Source organism: Oncorhynchus keta, chromosome 37 (genome assembly GCF_023373465.1).
Source record: "Oncorhynchus keta strain PuntledgeMale-10-30-2019 chromosome 37, Oket_V2, whole genome shotgun sequence".
NCBI classification, from domain to species: Eukaryota; Metazoa; Chordata; class Actinopteri; order Salmoniformes; family Salmonidae; genus Oncorhynchus; species Oncorhynchus keta.
In genome coordinates, this window is record NC_068457.1 from 28069729 (window position 1) to 28088743 (window position 19015).

At 38.5% G+C, this 19015-nt stretch overlaps 2 protein-coding genes across 9 annotated transcripts in view; one reads left to right on the plus strand and one right to left on the minus strand.

Annotated features, from left to right (window-relative positions):
- Positions 1-14992, minus strand: part of scml2 (Scm polycomb group protein like 2) — an 86282-nt gene extending 71290 nt beyond the window's left edge. For 2 of the 4 annotated variants that reach the window (XM_052500084.1, XM_052500081.1), the window contains exons 1-2: positions 14885-14976; positions 12060-12121 (exon numbers count right to left, since the gene is read on the minus strand). The gene's annotated coding sequence lies outside the window, so the exon portion shown is untranslated. Of the gene's footprint in view, positions 1-3441; positions 3590-12059; positions 12122-14884 lie in introns of those variants that run through there. The other 2 variants (XM_052500082.1, XM_052500083.1) reach the window with 2 other exon arrangements.
- Positions 14993-15836: 844 nt separating this feature from the next.
- cdkl5 (cyclin-dependent kinase-like 5) overlaps positions 15837-19015 on the plus strand; it is a 108535-nt gene continuing 105356 nt past the window's right edge. For all 5 annotated transcript variants that reach the window (XM_052500086.1, XM_052500091.1, XM_052500090.1 and 2 more), the window contains exon 1: positions 15837-15989. The gene's annotated coding sequence lies outside the window, so the exon portion shown is untranslated. The remainder of the gene's footprint in view (positions 15990-19015) is intronic.

Here is a 19015-nt window from a genome sequence, read left to right on the forward strand (position 1 = left end):
CCACAAGTGGATTTCATCACTGACAGACAGTAATAATTGACTGGGCCTCCGGAACATTGCAGGCTTCTGAAGATCAAAGAGTATCTGGAGAAGTGATGAGGTCACAGCTGTCATGTGTGTAGACGGTTCAGTAATACGTGCCGTGTAAGCAGACACTTTTATCCAAAGTACAGTAAGACTGGGGTCCACGCTCTTGTACCAGCCCATACAGATGAGTTAGGACTCCTTGAACAACTTCTACCCACATGCTTTTAGTCACAGCCAAAGTAGTGACAAGGAGGCAGACGAAAGGAAGATCCGTTCAATGTATAGACAAAAACAGACATGACCTTTTTTCTACAAATAACATGACCCAGGCTGAATACTGAAGCCCCCAGACAGAATAATAACATGACCCAGGCTGAATACTGAAGCCCCCAGACAGAATAATAACATGACCCAGGCTGAATACTGAAGCCCCCAGACAGACAGAATAACAACATGACCCAGGCTGAAGACTGAATCCCCCAGACAGACAGAATAACAACATGACCCAGACAGACAGACAGAATAACAACATGACCCAGGCTGAAGACTGAAGCCCCAGACAGACAGAATAATAACATGACCCAGGCTGAATACTGAAGCCCCCAGACAGAATAATAACATGACCCAGGCTGAATACTGAAGCCCCCAGACAGAATAATAACATGACCCAGGCTGAATACTGAAGCCCCCAGACAGAATAATAACATGACCCAGGCTGAATACTGAAGCCCCCAGACAGAATAATAACATGACCCAGGCTGAATACTGAAGCCCTCAGACAGACAGAATAATAACATGACCCAGGCTGAATACTGAAGCCCCCAGACAGAATAATAACATGACCCAGGCTGAATACTGAAGCCCCCAGACAGAATAATAACATGACCCAGGCTGAATACTGAAGCCCCCAGACAGAATAATAACATGACCCAGGCTGAATACTGAAGCCCCCAGACGGAATAATAACATGACCCAGGCTGAATACTGAAGCCCCCAGACAGAATAATAACATGACCCAGGCTGAAGACTGAAGCCCCCAGACAGACAGAATAATAACATGACCCAGACAGACAGACAGACAGACAGACAGAATAACAACATGACCCAGGCTGAAGACTGAAGCCTCCAGACAGACAGAATAACAACATGACCCAGGCTGAAGACTGAAGCCCCCAGACAGACAGAATAATAACATGACTCAGGCTGAAGACTGAAGCATCCAGACAGAATAATAACATGACCCAGGCTGAAGACTGAAGCCTCCAGACAGAATAATAACATGACCCAGGCTGAAGACTGAAGCCCCCAGACAGACAGAATAATAACATGACCCAGGCTGAAGACTGAAGCCCCCAGACAGACAGAATAATAACATGACCCAGACAGACAGAATAACAACATGACCCAGGCTGAAGACTGAAGCCCCCAGACAGACAGAATAACAACATGACCCAGGCTGAAGACTGAAGCCTCCAGACAGAATAATAACATGACCCAGGCTGAAGACTGAAGCCCCCAGACAGACAGAATAATAACATGACCCAGGCTGAAGACTGAAGCCTCCGGACAGAATAATAACATGACCCAGGCTGAATACTGAAGCCCCCAGACAGAATAATAACATGACCCAGGCTGAATACTGAAGCCCCCAGACAGAATAATAACATGACCCAGGCTGAAGACTGAAGCCTCCAGACAGAATAATAACATGACCCAGGCTGAAGACTGAAGCCCCCAGACAGACAGAATAATAACATGACCCAGGCTGAAGACTGAAGCCTCCAGACAGAATAATAACATGACCCAGGCTGAAGACTGAAGCCCCCAGACAGACAGAATAATAACATGACCCAGACAGACAGACAGAATAACAACATGACCCAGGCTGAAGACTGAAGCCTCCAGACAGAATAATAACATGACCCAGGCTGAATACTGAAGCCCCCAGACAGAATAATAACATGACCCAGGCTGAATACTGAAGCCCCCAGACAGAATAATAACATGACCCAGGCTGAAGCCTCCAGACAGACAGAATAATAACATGACCCAGGCTGAATACTGAAGCCCCCAGACAGAATAATAACATGACCCAGGCTGAATACTGAAGCCCCCAGACAGAATAATAACATGACCCAGGCTGAAGACTGAAGCCTCCAGACAGAATAATAACATGACCCAGGCTGAAGACTGAAGCCCCCAGACAGACAGAATAATAACATGACCCAGACAGACAGACAGAATAACAACATGACCCAGGCTGAAGACTGAAGCCCCCAGACAGACAGAATAATAACATGACCCAGGCTGAAGTCTGAAGCCTCCAGACAGAATAATAACATGACCCAGGCTGAAGACTGAAGCCTCCAGACAGAATAATAACATGACCCAGGCTGAAGACTGAAGCCTCCAGACAGAATAATAACATGACCCAGGCTGAAGACTGAAGCCCCCAGACAGACAGAATAATAACATGACCCAGACAGACAGACAGAATAACAACATGACCCAGGCTGAAGACTCAAGCCTCCAGACAGACAGAATAACAACATGACCCAGGCTGAAGACTGAAGCCCCCAGACAGACAGAATAATAACATGACCCAGGCTGAAGACTGAAGCCTCCAGACAGAATAATAACATGACCCAGGCTGAAGACTGAAGCCCCCAGACAGAATAATAACATGACCCAGGCTGAAGACTGAAGCCTCCAGACAGACAGAATAACAACATGACCCAGGCTGAAGACTGAAGCCCCCAGACAGACAGAATATATTATTATTATTATTATAATAACATGACCCAGACAGACAGACAGAATAACAACATGACCCAGGCTGAAGACTGAAGCCTCCAGACAGAATAATAACATGACCCAGGCTGAAGACTGAAGCCTCCGGACAGAATAATAACATGACCCAGGCTGAAGCACCCAGACAGAATAACAACATGACCCAGGCTGAAGCCCCCAGACAGTACAGACAGTACAGACAGACAGACAGACAGACAGACAGACAGACAGACAGACAGACAGACAGACAGACAGACAGACAGACAGACAGACAGACAGAATAATAACATGACCCAGGCTGAAGACTGAAGCCTCCAGACAGACAGAATAACAACATGACCCAGGCTGAAGCCCCCAGACAGACAGACAGACAGACAGACAGACAGACAGACAGACAGACAGACAGACAGACAGACAGACAGACTAATAACTGATGTTGTCTAACAATAAGAACCTGTTCAAATGTAGTGCACATCCAATCAAATCATTCTCCCAGTGCAAGGTAACAATAACACACAGGCAGGAAAGGAAATGTGCCCACAGAGCCAACTAGATAAGACTGTTTTTAGGTAGGTAACAATGAGCAATGGAGCCTAGACCACTCTGGTTCTACGGATATCTTACATTGTCAAGATGAAACCAATCACCAAAGAGGACGCTCAAGGTGAGAAAACATCCATCTAACCAGTGAAGTCCCAATGAAATCCATGTGATGGAAACAGATGAAGAAATTCTCTCTCTATCAACATCTCTCCTGAGCCAACAAAAATGTCAGGTTTAGGTTTTGCAGTGTAACAGCTCTCTGTCCCTCTCCCCAGCCCCTCTCTTCCCAGCCCCCTCTCTCTCTCTCTCTCTCTCGCTCCCTTCCTCCCTCCCCTTCTTAGATGTGGATCTCAGTGAGCTTGCCCCAGCCATAAAGATTCCTAGCCTCCGTAAAAGGCCATTAAGCAATGTACATCTGGGGGAGTCTGTCTGGGGGAGTCAAGAACTCTAACATGAAAAGGATTCCAGAACCTCTCATTAACAGACAGACGATGTGTCTCTGCTCACTGGTCGAGGCCGCGTTCCATTCAGGAGGGCCACGCCCCCAGGACAGAAAGGAGTGGAGATGTCCCCACTTAACAACAGGAGAGGAAGTGCTGGTGTTTTAGTTAGGTCTGGTTCCTTATTACTAGAGGAGGGCAATTCCACAATAACGGAATTACACTTTTGACTCCAGACTTACGGTAAAATCTCCCTCAGTTTGTTATGCGACCATGTTTTCCAAAACTCTTAAATATCTGCTCCGAATTAAGATTCAAAGATGTCTGCAGAAAGAATGGGGGTGTCAGCTATGCCTATGACATCACACCTTGATAAAAAAAATTTTTAAAGTTGGTCGTTGAACTACAGTAGGTGAAGTGGATTTACATCTGTTAACATAATTTTGGTAAGGTCCCTGGTAATACCCAGCCCTAGTAGGTAGGTATCAGTAAGGAGAGATGGAATTAACTGGAGAGAGAGAGAAAAATGTTATCTTGGTCTTCACTGTCTTGCTTTGACCACCAGATGGCAGAAGAGAGTAATGAGCTTAACAACAGTAAACCAGAGGAAGGAATGACATAAGCAGGTGTCCCAACTGGTTAGTGACTACTAGGATTTATAATTATAATTCATAATTCAATTGCAGTAATTCCGTTACAGATTTTTTGGTAATTCCGTTGTGAACTTTTATCTTAAAAGATGTGGGTTTTTGGTAACGGAATTAGAACCCACTGGGCAAAAGTTGGTTTCCTCAACATTGTTCCCATGTCATTTAAACAAAACGTTATAATTAAGTGATGACATTGAATCAGCGTGGAAAACTGATTAGATCTGCAAAAAGTTATCACCATTTTGTTTTTTTACCCAACTTTGAACCTACATTTTTAGTTGAATTCATGTTAGTTGACAACTCAACCAAATGTAAATCAAGACTAGATATTCCCAGTGGGAAGGGCACAAGGCAATGTTTCTTAAATGTACAGAAGGCAAGTCTCCAAAACTAAATCTAGGTGTTGATATTAGTTGGCAGGGGTCTTTACTTCAATATGACTGTGTTTTGATGTATTTCTGATACTTCTTTGGACTTTTCCTGATAGATGTTTTCTAAGACCCCTTTTCCATCTGTTTGACCAGAAATCAAAGCCTTTGATTATTACACATTTATAGGATGGAAAATGGTTGAAGAATGTATATATGCCTTAATTCAACAACAACAAAAAAATATATATATATATAGACTCTTAGCTTTCATTTGACATGCTACTATGAACTTCACGTGTTGGCGCTCATGGGTCCTTTTTAAAATGGAAATGCCCAGGAGAAGATCACCGACAACCTGATCCTAAACCAAAATAATATATATAGTAATATCTGTGTGTAATGTCCATGCATCTTGGAGGGTCAGAGAGAGCATCTGACACTGTTCCTTAGCTTGGGGGGGAACCACAATAATACTACCATACTAAATAATACTGACAATAATAATACCATACTAAATAATACTGAAATGAATAATACCATACTAAATAATACTGACAATAATAATACCATACTAAATAATACTGAAATGAATAATACCATACTAAATAATAATACCATACTAAATAATACTGACAATAATAATACCATACTAAATAATACTGACAATAATAATACCATACTAAATAATACTGACAATAATAATGCCATACTAAATAATACTGACAATAATAATACCATACTAAATAATAATACCATACTAAATAATACTGACAATAATAATGCCATACTAAATAATACTGACAATAATAATACCATACTAAATAATAATACCATACTAAATAATACTGACAATAATAATGCCATACTAAATAATAATGCCATACTAAATAATACTGACAATAATAATACCATACTAAATAATAATACCATACTAAATAATACTGAAATTAATAATACCATACTAAATAATACCATACTCAATAATACCATACTAAATAATACTGAAATTAATAATACCATATTAAATAATAATACCATATTAAATAATACCATACTAAATAATACTGACAATAATAATACCATACTAAATAATAATACCATATTAAATAATACCATACTCAATAATACCATACTAAATAATACTGAAATTAATAATACCATACTAAATAATAATACCATACTAAATAATACTGACAATAATAATACCATACTAAATAATACTGAAATTAATAATACCATACTAAATAATACTGAAATTAATAATACCATACTAAATAATACTGACATTAATAATACCATACTGAATAATACTGACATTAATAATACCATACTAAATAATAATACCATATTAAATAATACCATACTCAATAATACCATACTAAATAATACTGACAACAATAATACCATACTAAATAATAATACCATATTAAATAATACCATACTCAATAATACCATACTAAATAATACTGACAATAATAATACCATACTAAATAATAATACCATATTAAATAATACCATACTCAATAATACCATACTAAATAATACTGACAACAATAATACCATACTAAATAATAATACCATATTAAATAATACCATACTCAATAATACCATACTAAATAATACTGACAATAATAATACCATACTAAATAATACCATACTCAATAATACCATACTAAATAATACTGAAATTAATAATACCATACTAAATAATAATACCATACTAAAGAATACTGACATTAATAAAACCATACTAAATAATAATACCATACTAAATAATACTGACATTAATAATAACATACTGAATAATACTGACATTAATAATACCATACTAAATAATAATAATACCATATTTTTTTATTTTTTTATTTTTTTATTTCACCTTTATTTAACCAGGTAGGCTAGTTGAGAACAAGTTCTCATTTGCAACTGCGACCTGGCCAAGATAAAGCATAGCAGTGTGAACAGACAACACAGAGTTACACATGGAGTAAACAATTAGCAAGTCAATAACACAGTAGAAAAAAAAAAAAAAAAAAAATGGGCAGTCTATATACAATGTGTGCAAAAGGCATGAGGAGGTAGGCGAATAATACAATTTTGCAGATTAACACTGGAGTGATAAATGATCAGATGGGCATGTACAGGTAGAGATATTGGTGTGCAAAAGAGCAGAAAAGTAAATAAATAAAAACAGTATAAAAACAGTATGGGAATGAGGTAGGTGAAAAAGGGTGAGCTATTTACCTATAGACTATGTACAGCTGCAGCGATCGGTTAGCTGCTCGGATAGCTGATGTTTGAAGTTGGAGAGGGAGATAAAAGTCTCCAACTTATTTGCAATTCGTTCCAGTCACAGGCAGCAGAGTACTGGAACGAAAGGCGGCCAAATGAGGTGTTGGCTTTAGGGATGATCAGTGAGATACACCTGCTGGAGCGCGTGCTACGGATGGGTGTTGCCATCGTGACCAGTGAACTGAGATAAGGCGGAGCTTTACCTAGCATGGACTTGTAGATGACCTGGAGCCAGTGGGTCTAATATGTAGTGAGGGCCAGCCGACTAGAGCATACAAGTCGCAGTGGTGGGTGGTATAAGGTGCTTTAGTGACAAAACGGATGGCACTGTGATAGACTGCATCCAGTTTGCTGAGTAGAGTGTTGGAAGCCATTTTGTAGATGACATCGCCGAAGTCGAGGATCGGTAGGATAGTCAGTTTTACTAGGGTAAGCTTGGCAGCGTGAGTGAAGGAGGCTTTGTTGCGGAATAGAAAGCCGACTCTGGATTTGATTTTTGATTGGAGATGTTTGATGTGAGTCTGGAAGGAGAGTTTGCAGTCTAGCCAGACACCTAGGTACTTATAGATGTCCACATATTCAAGGTTGGAACCATCCAGGGTGGTGATGCTAGTCGGGCATGCGGGTATCGGTTGAAAAGCATGCATTTGGTTTTACTCGCGTTTAAGAGCAGTTGGAGGCCACGGAAGGAGTGCTGTATGGCATTGAAGCTCGTTTGGAGGTTGGATAGCACAGTGTCCAATGACGGGCCGAAAGTATATAGAATGGTGTCGTCTGCGTAGAGGTGGATCAGGAGTCGCCTGCAGCAAGAGCAACATCATTGATATATACAGAGAAAAGAGTCGGCCCGAGAATTGAACCCTGTGGCACCCCCATAGAGACTGCCAGAGGACCGGACAGCATGCCCTCTGATTTGACACACTGAACTCTGTCTGCAAAGTAATTGGTGAACCAGGCAAGGCAGTCATCCGAAAAACCGAGGCTGTTGAGTCTGCCGATAAGAATTTGGTGATTGACAGAGTCGAAAGCCTTGGCGAGGTCGATGAAGACGGCTGCACAGTACTGTCTTTTATCGATGGCGGTTATGATATCATTTAGTACCTTGAGTGTGGCTGAGGTGCACCCGTGACCATCGGAAACCAGATTGCACAGCGGAGAAGGTACGGTGGGATTCGAGATGGTCAGTGACCTGTTTGTTGACTTGGCTTTCGAAGACCTTAGATAGGCAGGGCAGGATGGATATAGGTCTATAGCAGTTTGGGTCCAGGGTGTCTCCCCCTTTGAAGAGGGGGATGACTGCGGCAGCTTTCAATCCTTGGGGATCTCAGACGATATGAAAGAGAGGTTGAACAGGCTGGTAATAGGGGTTGCGACAATGGCAGCAGATAGTTTCAGAAATAGCGGGTCCAGATTGTCAAGCCCAGCTGATTTGTACGGGTCCAGGTTTTGCAGCTCTTTCAGAACATCTGCTATCTGGATTTGGGTAAAGGAGAACCTGGAGAGGCTTGGGTGAGGAACTACGGGGGGGGCGGAGCTGTTGGCCGAGGTTGGAGTAGCCAGGCGGAAGGCATGGCCAGCCGTTGAGAAGTGCTTATTGAAGTTTTCGATAATCATGGATTTATCGGTGGAGACCGTGTTTCCTAGCCTCAGTGCAGTGGGCAGCTGGGAGGAGGTGCTCTTGTTCTCCAATACCATACAAAATAATACCATACTAAACAATACTGACAACAATAATACCATACTAAATAATAATACCATACTCAATAATACTGACAACAATGATACCATACTGAATAATACTGACATTAATAATACCATACTAAATAATAATACCATATTAAATAATACCATACTCAATAATACCATACTCAATAATACCATACTAAATAATACTGACATTAATAATACCATACTAAATAATACCATACTAAACAATAATACTACCATATTAAATAATACCATACTAAATAATACTGACATTAATAATACCATACTAAATAATACTGACAATAATAATACCATACTAAATAATAATACCATACTAAATACTACTGACAATAATAATACCATACTAAATAATACTGACAATAATAATACCATACTAAATACTACTGAAATGAATACTACCATACTAAATAATACTGACAATAATAATACCGTACTAAATAATACTGACAATAATAATACCATACTACATACTATTGACAATAATAATACCATACTAAATACTACTGACAATAATAATACCATACTAAATAATACTGACAACAATAATACCATACTAAATAATAATACCATATTAAATAATACCATACTCAATAAGACCATACTGAATAATACTGACATTAATAATACCATACTAAATAATACCATACTAAACAATAATAATACCATACTAAATAATACCATACTAAATAATACTGACATTAATAATACCATACAAAATAATACCATACTAAACAATACTGACAACAATAATACCATACTAAATAATAATACCATACTCAATAATACTGACAACAATGATACCATACTGAATAATACTGACATTAATAATACCATACTAAATAATAATACCATATTAAATAATACCATACTCAATAATACCATACTCAATAATACCATACTGAATAATACTGACAACAATGATACCATACTGAATAATATTGACATTAATAATACCATACTAAATAATACCATACTAAACAATAATAATACCATATTAAATAATACCATACTAAATAATACTGACATTAATAATACCATACAAAATAATACTGACAATAATAATACCATACTAAATAATAATACCATACTAAATAATACTGACAATAATACCATACTAAATAATAATACCATACTAAATACTACTGACAATAATAATACCATACTAAATAATACTGACAATAATACCATACTAAATAATACTGACAATAATAATACCATACAAAATAATAATACCATATTAAATAATACCATACTCAATAATAATACCATATTAAATAATACCATACTCAATAATACCATACTGAATAATACTGACATTAATAATACCATACTAAATAATACCATACTAAACAATAATATCATATTAAATAATACCATACGAAATAATACTGACAATAATAATACCATACTAAATAATAATACCATACTAAATAATACTGACAATAATAATACCATACTAAATAATAATACCATACTAAATAATACTGACATTAATAATACCATACTAAATAATACCATACTAAACAATAATAATACCATATTAAATAATACCATACTAAATAATACTGACATTAATAATACCATACAAAATAATACTGACAATAATAATACCATACTAAATAATAATACCATACTAAATAATACCATGCTCAATAATAATACCATACTAAATAATACTGACAATAATACCATACTAAATAATACTGACAATAATAATACCATACTAAATAATACTACTGGCAATAATAATACTGACAATAATAATACCATATTAAATAATACTGACACTTTAATAACATCATATTAAAAGGTTATAATGTATAAAGGGATGGCTATACCAGTAGTCCATCATAAACAGTACAGTACTGATATACACTTCTTTCATTTAGAAGATGAATAATATCACAAACACCACTAAGGGATTATTATTCTATTGTTGTTGTCATAGGAAGGAAATGTTCTATTTTTACTAACCTGTAACATAGGGTTTCTTAAACTATGGGTAGGGTCCCAAAGGGGGCCCTGGGAATGTCAGGGGTGAGTCATGAGAATACAGTGCCTAGCAAAAGTATTCATCCCCTGTAAGGGTCCTGTGTGCAGCTGGTGTAGAGAGTCAGGCGCAGGACAGCAAATATGAGTAATCAACGTACTTTTACTCAAAATGACAAATGTACTAAATAACATTACGAGCACACAATGACGGACCGAAAATACAATAAACAATCACTCACAAATACAACATGGGGAACTTAGGGATAAATAATAAACAAGCAATTGATTGAGTGAAGCCAGGTGTGATAAGACAAAGACAGAACAAATGGAAAATGAAAAGTGGATCGGCGGTGGCTAGAAAGCCGGTGACATACCGGACATACATACACAAAATAGTCCAAACACTATGACAATACATACACAAAATAGTCCAAAATAGTGAAGTAAATTTTTTAAAATCGTTTGTTTAAAAAAAAAGAAAACAAATGAAAAAATGAAAATTGGTGTGTGCATATGTATTCACCCTCTTTGCTATGAAGCCCCTAAATAAGATCTGGTGCAACCAATTACCTGGTCAACTGGTCAGAATTGAAGGAATGATGGATGGTGCTAAATACAGGGAAATTGTTGAGAGAAACCTATTTCAGTCTTCCAGAGATTTGAGACTGGGATGGAGGTCAAAGCCCAGACCTCAATCCAATTGAGAATCTGTGGTATGACTTAAATTTTGCTGTACACCAGCGGAACCCATCCAACTTGAAGGAGCTTGAGCAGTTTTGCCTTGAAGAATGTGCAAAAATCCCAGTGGTTAGATGTGCCAAGCGTATAGAGACATACCGCAAGAGACTTGCAGCTGTAATTGCTGCAAAAGGTGTCTCTACAAAGTATTGACGTTGGGGGGGGGTGAATAGTTATGCACCCTCAAGTTCTGTTTTTTGTCTTATTTCTTGTTTATTTCACAATAAAAAAAATATTTTGAATCTACAAAGTGGTGGGCATGTTGTTTAAGTCAAGTCTTTCAAAAATCTATTTTAATTCCAGGTTGTAAGGCAACAAAATGGGATACATGCCAGGGGCTGAATACTTCCACTGTATATCTATTATTACACACTATGTTAGTTTGGATTGTTGGAGGACGATTTGGGTCACAGGAGGACCATCAATGTCTCATTTGGGTCTCGAGCTGAAAAAGTTTAAAAGGGTAGCAAGCATTAGTTTTTACTCACCACGGTAAGAACACAGCACGGACAAAGACTTAGTAACGTAGTTGTAGTTCCAATCTGGTTACCTATCAGTACAAACATAGTCATGTTTTGGGGTTATTACATATTTATTAACTTATTTCCGGATAACTTCTAAAATACCACAATTTCTCAACGTCATATGGAGGATCTACTCTGCTAGCGAATTCAGCCCAAGCCGGCTAAGGTCAGCCACACCTCATGCTATTCACTGACTTTGTGGCTGTGCAGTGATGTAATGTACTTAAGTAAAAATACTTAATTACTGCTTAAGTACTTTTTTGGGCTATCTGTACTTTACTATTTATATTTTTGATAACTTTTACTTCACTACATTCCTAAAGAAAATATTGTACTTTTTACTCCATACATTTTCCCTGACACCTAAAAGTACTCCTTACATGTTTAATGCTTAGCAAGACAGGAAAATGGTCCAATTCATGCACTTATCAAGAGAACATCCCTGGTCATCCCTACTGCCTCTGATCTGGCGGACTCACTAAACAGAGAACATCCCTGGTCATCCCTACTGCCTCTGATCTGGCGGACTCTCACTAAACACACATGCTTTGTTTGTAAATTATGTCAGAGTGTTGGAGTGTGCCCCTGGCTAATCGTAAATTTAAAATAAAAAAACGAAGAAATAGTTCCGTCTAGTTTGCTTAATATAAGGAATTTGAAATTATTTATACTTTTAATTCTGATACTTAAAACCAAATACTTTTAGACTTTTACTCAAGTAGTATTTTACTGGGTGACTTTCTATTTGAGTAATTTTCTATTAGGGTATTTTTACTTTTACTCAAGTATGACAATTGGGTACTTTTCCACAACTGTGGCTGTGTTATCTAGGTGGGCTGTGTTATCTAGGTGGGCTGTGTTATCCGGGTGGGCTGTGTTATCTAGGTGGGAACCTTTTAGCAAGCAGGCACCGGTGCCTTCTTTCCGTGGGCTCCAAACGACAGAGAAATTCATACCTGCTTGCTGTAATTGTGTAATACCTTGTCTATTCTCCTTTTTGTTTTTTAAACTTTTTGGCATGTTCTCTGTGAAGTAGGCTATGGGAGTTTTGCAACTTTTCCAACCTTGGATTAGTGCTAGCGCGCTAGTTGACGGACATCTGAAATCTATTTTGGATTTCGGCCCGATGAAGCGCCCGTCTCTCCTCTCTTCGGTAGCTAACTCAGCTTGCACTCTTTTAAAAGTGTTTGCATCGGATGGGCCTCCAACTATCAATATGTCAGTCTCTGCATTCTCTTAGTTTTTCATATGCAGTTACGTGTTAGTTGTGTTCTAGCTGGTCTCCAGTAGGAGAGCTCTAGCTTGCCGACCATAACCGTGGTTGTTGGCTAGGCTGGCTAGGCTAATAGCTAGTTGGCTAAATAGCTACATTTAGCTGCTGGCTGGTTAGTTTGCTGGCTATGATAACTGCATAAAGCTAACATTCATTGATAACTGGTTGTATGGTGTTATATATTTCCAAGACTTTGGTTTACTTTAATGTAGCTTTAAGCTAGGTGTTGATAGCTACTGGCTGGTAGGGCTAATGTTAGCAGGCTAATAAGGCTAATCTTAGAAGGCCATTAGGGCTAATGTTAGGTTAGTTGGCTAGCAACCTTGCAAGTTTATTTGTAAAAATAAATTCATAAAGTATTTGCTTGTAAGTTGGCTGAAAGTAATTGAAGCCAGTAATCATGAGTGCCAACGATTTGGTTTAATTTGAAGTTAAACATTTTAAGTTATTCCTTTAGGAGTTTACATTTTAGGGAATAGGTTGGCTTGCAGGGTCTTCCATATTACATCACAACCCTTGAAAAACCTTTCCCGACATGACTTCGGCATTCTTTGGAAATTCTTAACTGTTTTATGTAATAACTCCCGAAAATAGGTGTAACTTTGCATTGGGATTGTTCATGTGTATACTAACGCAAATCCTTATGTTACATGTGGTTACGTTTGTTACCTACTCTTTAAGAACCCTTGCTTTTACACCATAAAATCTCTATTTGATACATTGTATAACATGACGTGAGGTGAATGGTGTCCGAGTAAAACGAATGTAGGGGGCGTGTCCACATCGAGTGGCTGCACTCCTCAGAAGTGGGCGTTAACCGAAGAGGCTCACAGCAGTTTAGAAATTAGAAAAATATGCCCTTAGTTTATCTTTCGTTAATACTTATTTAATTCATTAATATATCTTGCAAAAATGGGTACATAGATAGACAACTGTTAAGCATTCTCTTAGATAAAGAAAAGCCTATTGATTGACTCATTGTTTTTCAAAGACAACCCTGTGCAAATAAGTTTTTGGGGAAATACGGCAAGCCTAGTGTAAATAAAACAATAAAGTATAAATAAAAACATACTAACGTGTGTTGGCAATCAATTGAATAAATAAAACATCGGCGTGTGATGCGTTTCCTTTTCCCTTTTTCATCATTCTCTCTGTTCCTGTCAATGATGTCAGCTAGGAACTAATACTACGATTTAGAAATGGAGCATGTGCCTCGATCATATCTCCACAATTATTATTATTATTATGATCTCTTTCTCTGAAAGAAATTGACCATCGTAAACACCAATAGCGCCCACTGTGCAGCAGTAGAGTCCAGGGAATATGTTACAAGAGCCAAAATGTGCCATGAAAAATACACACCGAGCTCATGGCGTAGTACTCATTGTTTACGTTTAATCTCTGCTCTCTCAGTGTTTGTACATAGCCTACATAAACCAGTAGGCCTAGATGAGAGCGAAAATTCCATAAACTATACCTGGAAGTTATCATGAAATACAAACAATGGAGTACTCACAGTTTCGAGAAGGTATTCGCGTCAGATCCTTCATTTGCCATCAGATGCAGGCCGCCATATTTCGTGTTCTACACCACGCGCATGTCCAACAGCAAGCTGCAATTTATGTTTTCCACTGTAGGTTTTATAATAAGGGGAATTTATTCATAGATTCTATAAAATACAGAATATCTTTCTGTGAAATTAACCATATTTACTAAGTATATTTATAAGGAAACGAAACTACAATAGACTAGTGGTACTTTTTTGCATAGTAGAAGGAATATAAATTAATTGAATCTGAATACAAATATGTACAAAATATATAGGAAAATTATATGAAAAACACATGTTATGGCAAAGGATCTATATTAGCCGAGAGAGAGAGAGAGAGAGAGTTAGAGAGGGTGAGAGTGAGAGTCTACTATTTTGTCACAGGGTTTATTATAAAACGAACGACGAATAGATAGAAACTCATAGCATCTTTTACTTGCCTCATTACCATGAATTATGAATAGAATATAATAGAAGGAGATGCCACAGGTAGCCTAATGGTTTCAGACTGTTTTGGGCTTTGTTAGCTCATTTCCATAGAATGAGCATTGAAATAATTACAGACAAATAATTTAGAGATGGTTTTAATATTCAATTATTTCCTGATTTCACCTTTACTGGCATTTAAACTAATTATGTGACAGAAGAAATACCATAACATAGCATTATGAACCGTAAATAACTAGGCTAAGTTAAATAATAGAGTAGAATAGGATCAAATAGCCTGCATGGATGGCTCTAAGACTTTCAGCGCTGTCAAAGCAGGACAGACCGTCACTAGAGAGACAGCTCGAACCTAAATAAAATCCCGCCTTTTGGACAATGTTTTACACTTACTCTACCCTCATAGGTTAAGAGAAACACGGTGTAGGTGGAATGACCCTTCTCGCCGTTCTATTGGTCTAAACTGACGCCAGTCAGAAGGATGCCGTTGCAGCTTTAACCAGCAGTAGGCTGAGTATAGAACACGGTGCAGGTTAATATTAGTTACCGTTGAGGCTAGCTGCATCCGACACTTCGTTAAAGGATGATGCAGGTGGAAACGTTTTATCCGTTTCAAAGATCTGACTGAGTGAGTATTGGATCGTTTAACCGTTAAATGTGTTTTCCCCCGTTTAGTGGGCTGTTGTTCTGTTCTGTCTCCACCATCACACCACATCATCATTTTCATGGACATGGTGTTATTCAGTCAGTGCAGATCGAGTTTTTTCTCCATAGACTGCACAGGCAGACATAGCTTACAGTCAACCTGATGACAATTATACGAGCTTATTATCCAGATTTCCTTCTGTCATTCTGTTATATCACAGACATAACATCTCATTTGTCATGAGAATGGAATCAGGTTTTGTTAAAGCCGTGTGTTGCTAGACATCGTGATCGATACATGGCATAGCCTACATAGGCTGCCTACATTACATGGTGATGCAGGAGTGGGAGGCTGACAGGCTATAGGAATGCTGTTTTGCTTTGCTTTAGCGTCACTGCGATTTAGAGACGCAGTTTCATCGCACACCATCTCTCTCTCTCTCTCTCTCTCTCTCTCTCTCTCTCTCTCTCTCTCTCTCTCTCTCTCTCTCTCTCTCTCTCTATCTCTCTCTCACTCTCTCTCTCTCTCTCTCTCTCTCACTCTCTCTCTCTCTCCTCTCTCTCTCTCTCTCTCTCTCTCTCTCTCTCTCTCTCTCTCTCTCTCTCTCTCTCTCTCTCTCTCTCTCTCTCTCTCTCTCTCTCTCACTCTCTCTCTATCTCTATGTGTCTCTCTCTCACTCTGTCACACCAACGCACACACACACACACACACACACACACACACACACACACACACACACACACACACACACACACACACACACACACACACACACACACACACACACACACACACACACACACACACATCATTCATCATTTCAAAGTTCTGAACCTGTGGGATGTAGCAACCCCAGAATAGCAGCAGGGACTAGTTTGTATCTGTTCATTTGCCTGTTGCCAGACCCAGTCGGGGGGGTATTTCCTACAACGTAACAGTTGTAGATGTTGAGCTTTTGGGAACCACTGCCTCTGTTTTCTAGGTTAGTCCACAGATAGAACAATGATGTTTCACCAGATGTATACATCTGAAGCATCCGGTTGGCGTTTCCACTCACCTCCAAATATGGTAGTGACAGGAAGCCCAGTGGCCGGCAGTGGGAGAAGATTTTGGCCACGTTCTGCACATTTTCTCATCGATGAAACATTTGATCTCAATGCAATTTTCTGTTCCCAAAACTAGAATCTGTTATGAACAGAATGGACTAAGTTTTAGACAGATTTGACCCTTTGCCAAAGTAAATAAATTAATAGTTGTTTAGACAGAGTGCGAAGGGAGAATTTAGTTATAGCACAGAGTAGGCGTTCCCTAACAGAAATATGCAAATACATGCTAGAACGCTCAAATAGGGTCTTGCTAGCTCCTGATTGGCTCGGCCCACCTCCTTGCTTGTTCTACCCATTATAATTGATTAGCCCCCATTGGAAGGACTGGCTGTGGTCTATTTTGGGTTAGTTCTACTAATCTTAGCTTTGGCTACATTGTGTATTTCCCTGTTGCTATTTCCTCATGTAATGATTTAATGAAATAATAACTGCAGTTAGTTAGCACAGAACAGTACATTCCATAAGCCATTCCACACTGCTATGCTTTATCTTGGCCAGGTCGCAGTTGTAAATGAGAACTTGTTCTCAACTAGCCTACCTGGTTAAATAAAGGTGTTCTCAACTAGCCTACCTGGTTAAATAAAGGTGTTCTCAACTAGCCTACCTGGTTAAATAAAGGTGTTCTCAACTAGCCTACCTGGTTAAATAAAGGTGTTCTGACCTTTACCGCCGAGCGCCAACCGCCCGGGAAGGGGAAAACTAGCCTACCTGGTTAAATAAAGGTGTTCTCAACTAGCCTACCTGGTTAAATAAAAGGTGTAGCCTACCTAAGCCTACCTGGTTAAACAACTAGCCTACCTGGTTAAATAAAGGTGTTCTGAACTAGCCTACCTGGTTAAATAAAGGTGTTCTGAACTAGCCTACCTGGTTAAATAAAGGTGTTCTCAACTAGCCTACCTGGTTAAATAAAGGTGTTCTCAACTAGCCTACCTGGTTAAATAAAGGTGTTCTCAACTAGCCTACCTGGTTAAATAAAGGTGTTCTCAACTAGCCTACCTGGTTAAATAAAGGTGTTCTCAACTAGCCTACCTGGTTAAATAAAGGTGTTCTCAACTAGCCTACCTGGTTAAATAAAGGTGTTCTCAACTAGCCTACCTGGTTAAATAAAGGTGTTCTCAACTAGCCTACCTGGTTAAATAAAGGTGTTCTCAACTAGCCTACCTGGTTAAATAAAGGTGTTCTCAACTAGCCTACCTGGTTAAATAAAGGTGTTCTCAACTAGCCTACCTGGTTAAATAAAGGTGTTCTCAACTAGCCTACCTGGTTAAATAAAGGTGTTCTCAACTAGCCTACCTGGTTAAATAAAGGTGTTCTCAACCTGGACTACCTACCTAAGGTTAAATAAAGGTGTTCTCAAAGCCTACCTGGTTAAATAAAGGTGTTCTCAACTAGCCTACCTGGTTAAATAAAGGTGTTCTCAACTAGCCTACCTGGTTAAATAAAGGTGTTCTCAACTAGCCTACCTGGTTAAATAAAGGTGAAATAAAAATAAAACATTTCAAAAAGCCAACAATGTGCAGAGTATTTTAAACTACAGTTGTACATTTTTCTGATGTGTTTTTTCTCCTTCGTGTGTTTTCTGTGCGGCCGTTTTCCTGAGTGCAGAACATACCTGTAAGGAAAATGGTTGGGGTCAGCTGCTGTTTTTACACTGATGTTCCTTCTTAACTATGTGGAAGTCCTGCCTATGGGAGTTGATTCCAGAGGATTTGTTTGCCACACATGATGTGGAGGACACTGACTGTGCCGTTATTACCAAGGCTACTGTAGTGGAAGAGTTCACCTGTAACATATTGCCAGCCAAGCGGTCCAGGGATCACCGGCATTTGGAAATATGCACTGATTATCCACGTCCTTTTTGAAAAGATATTTACAGCATTCATTTCATTCCTTATTTTGACT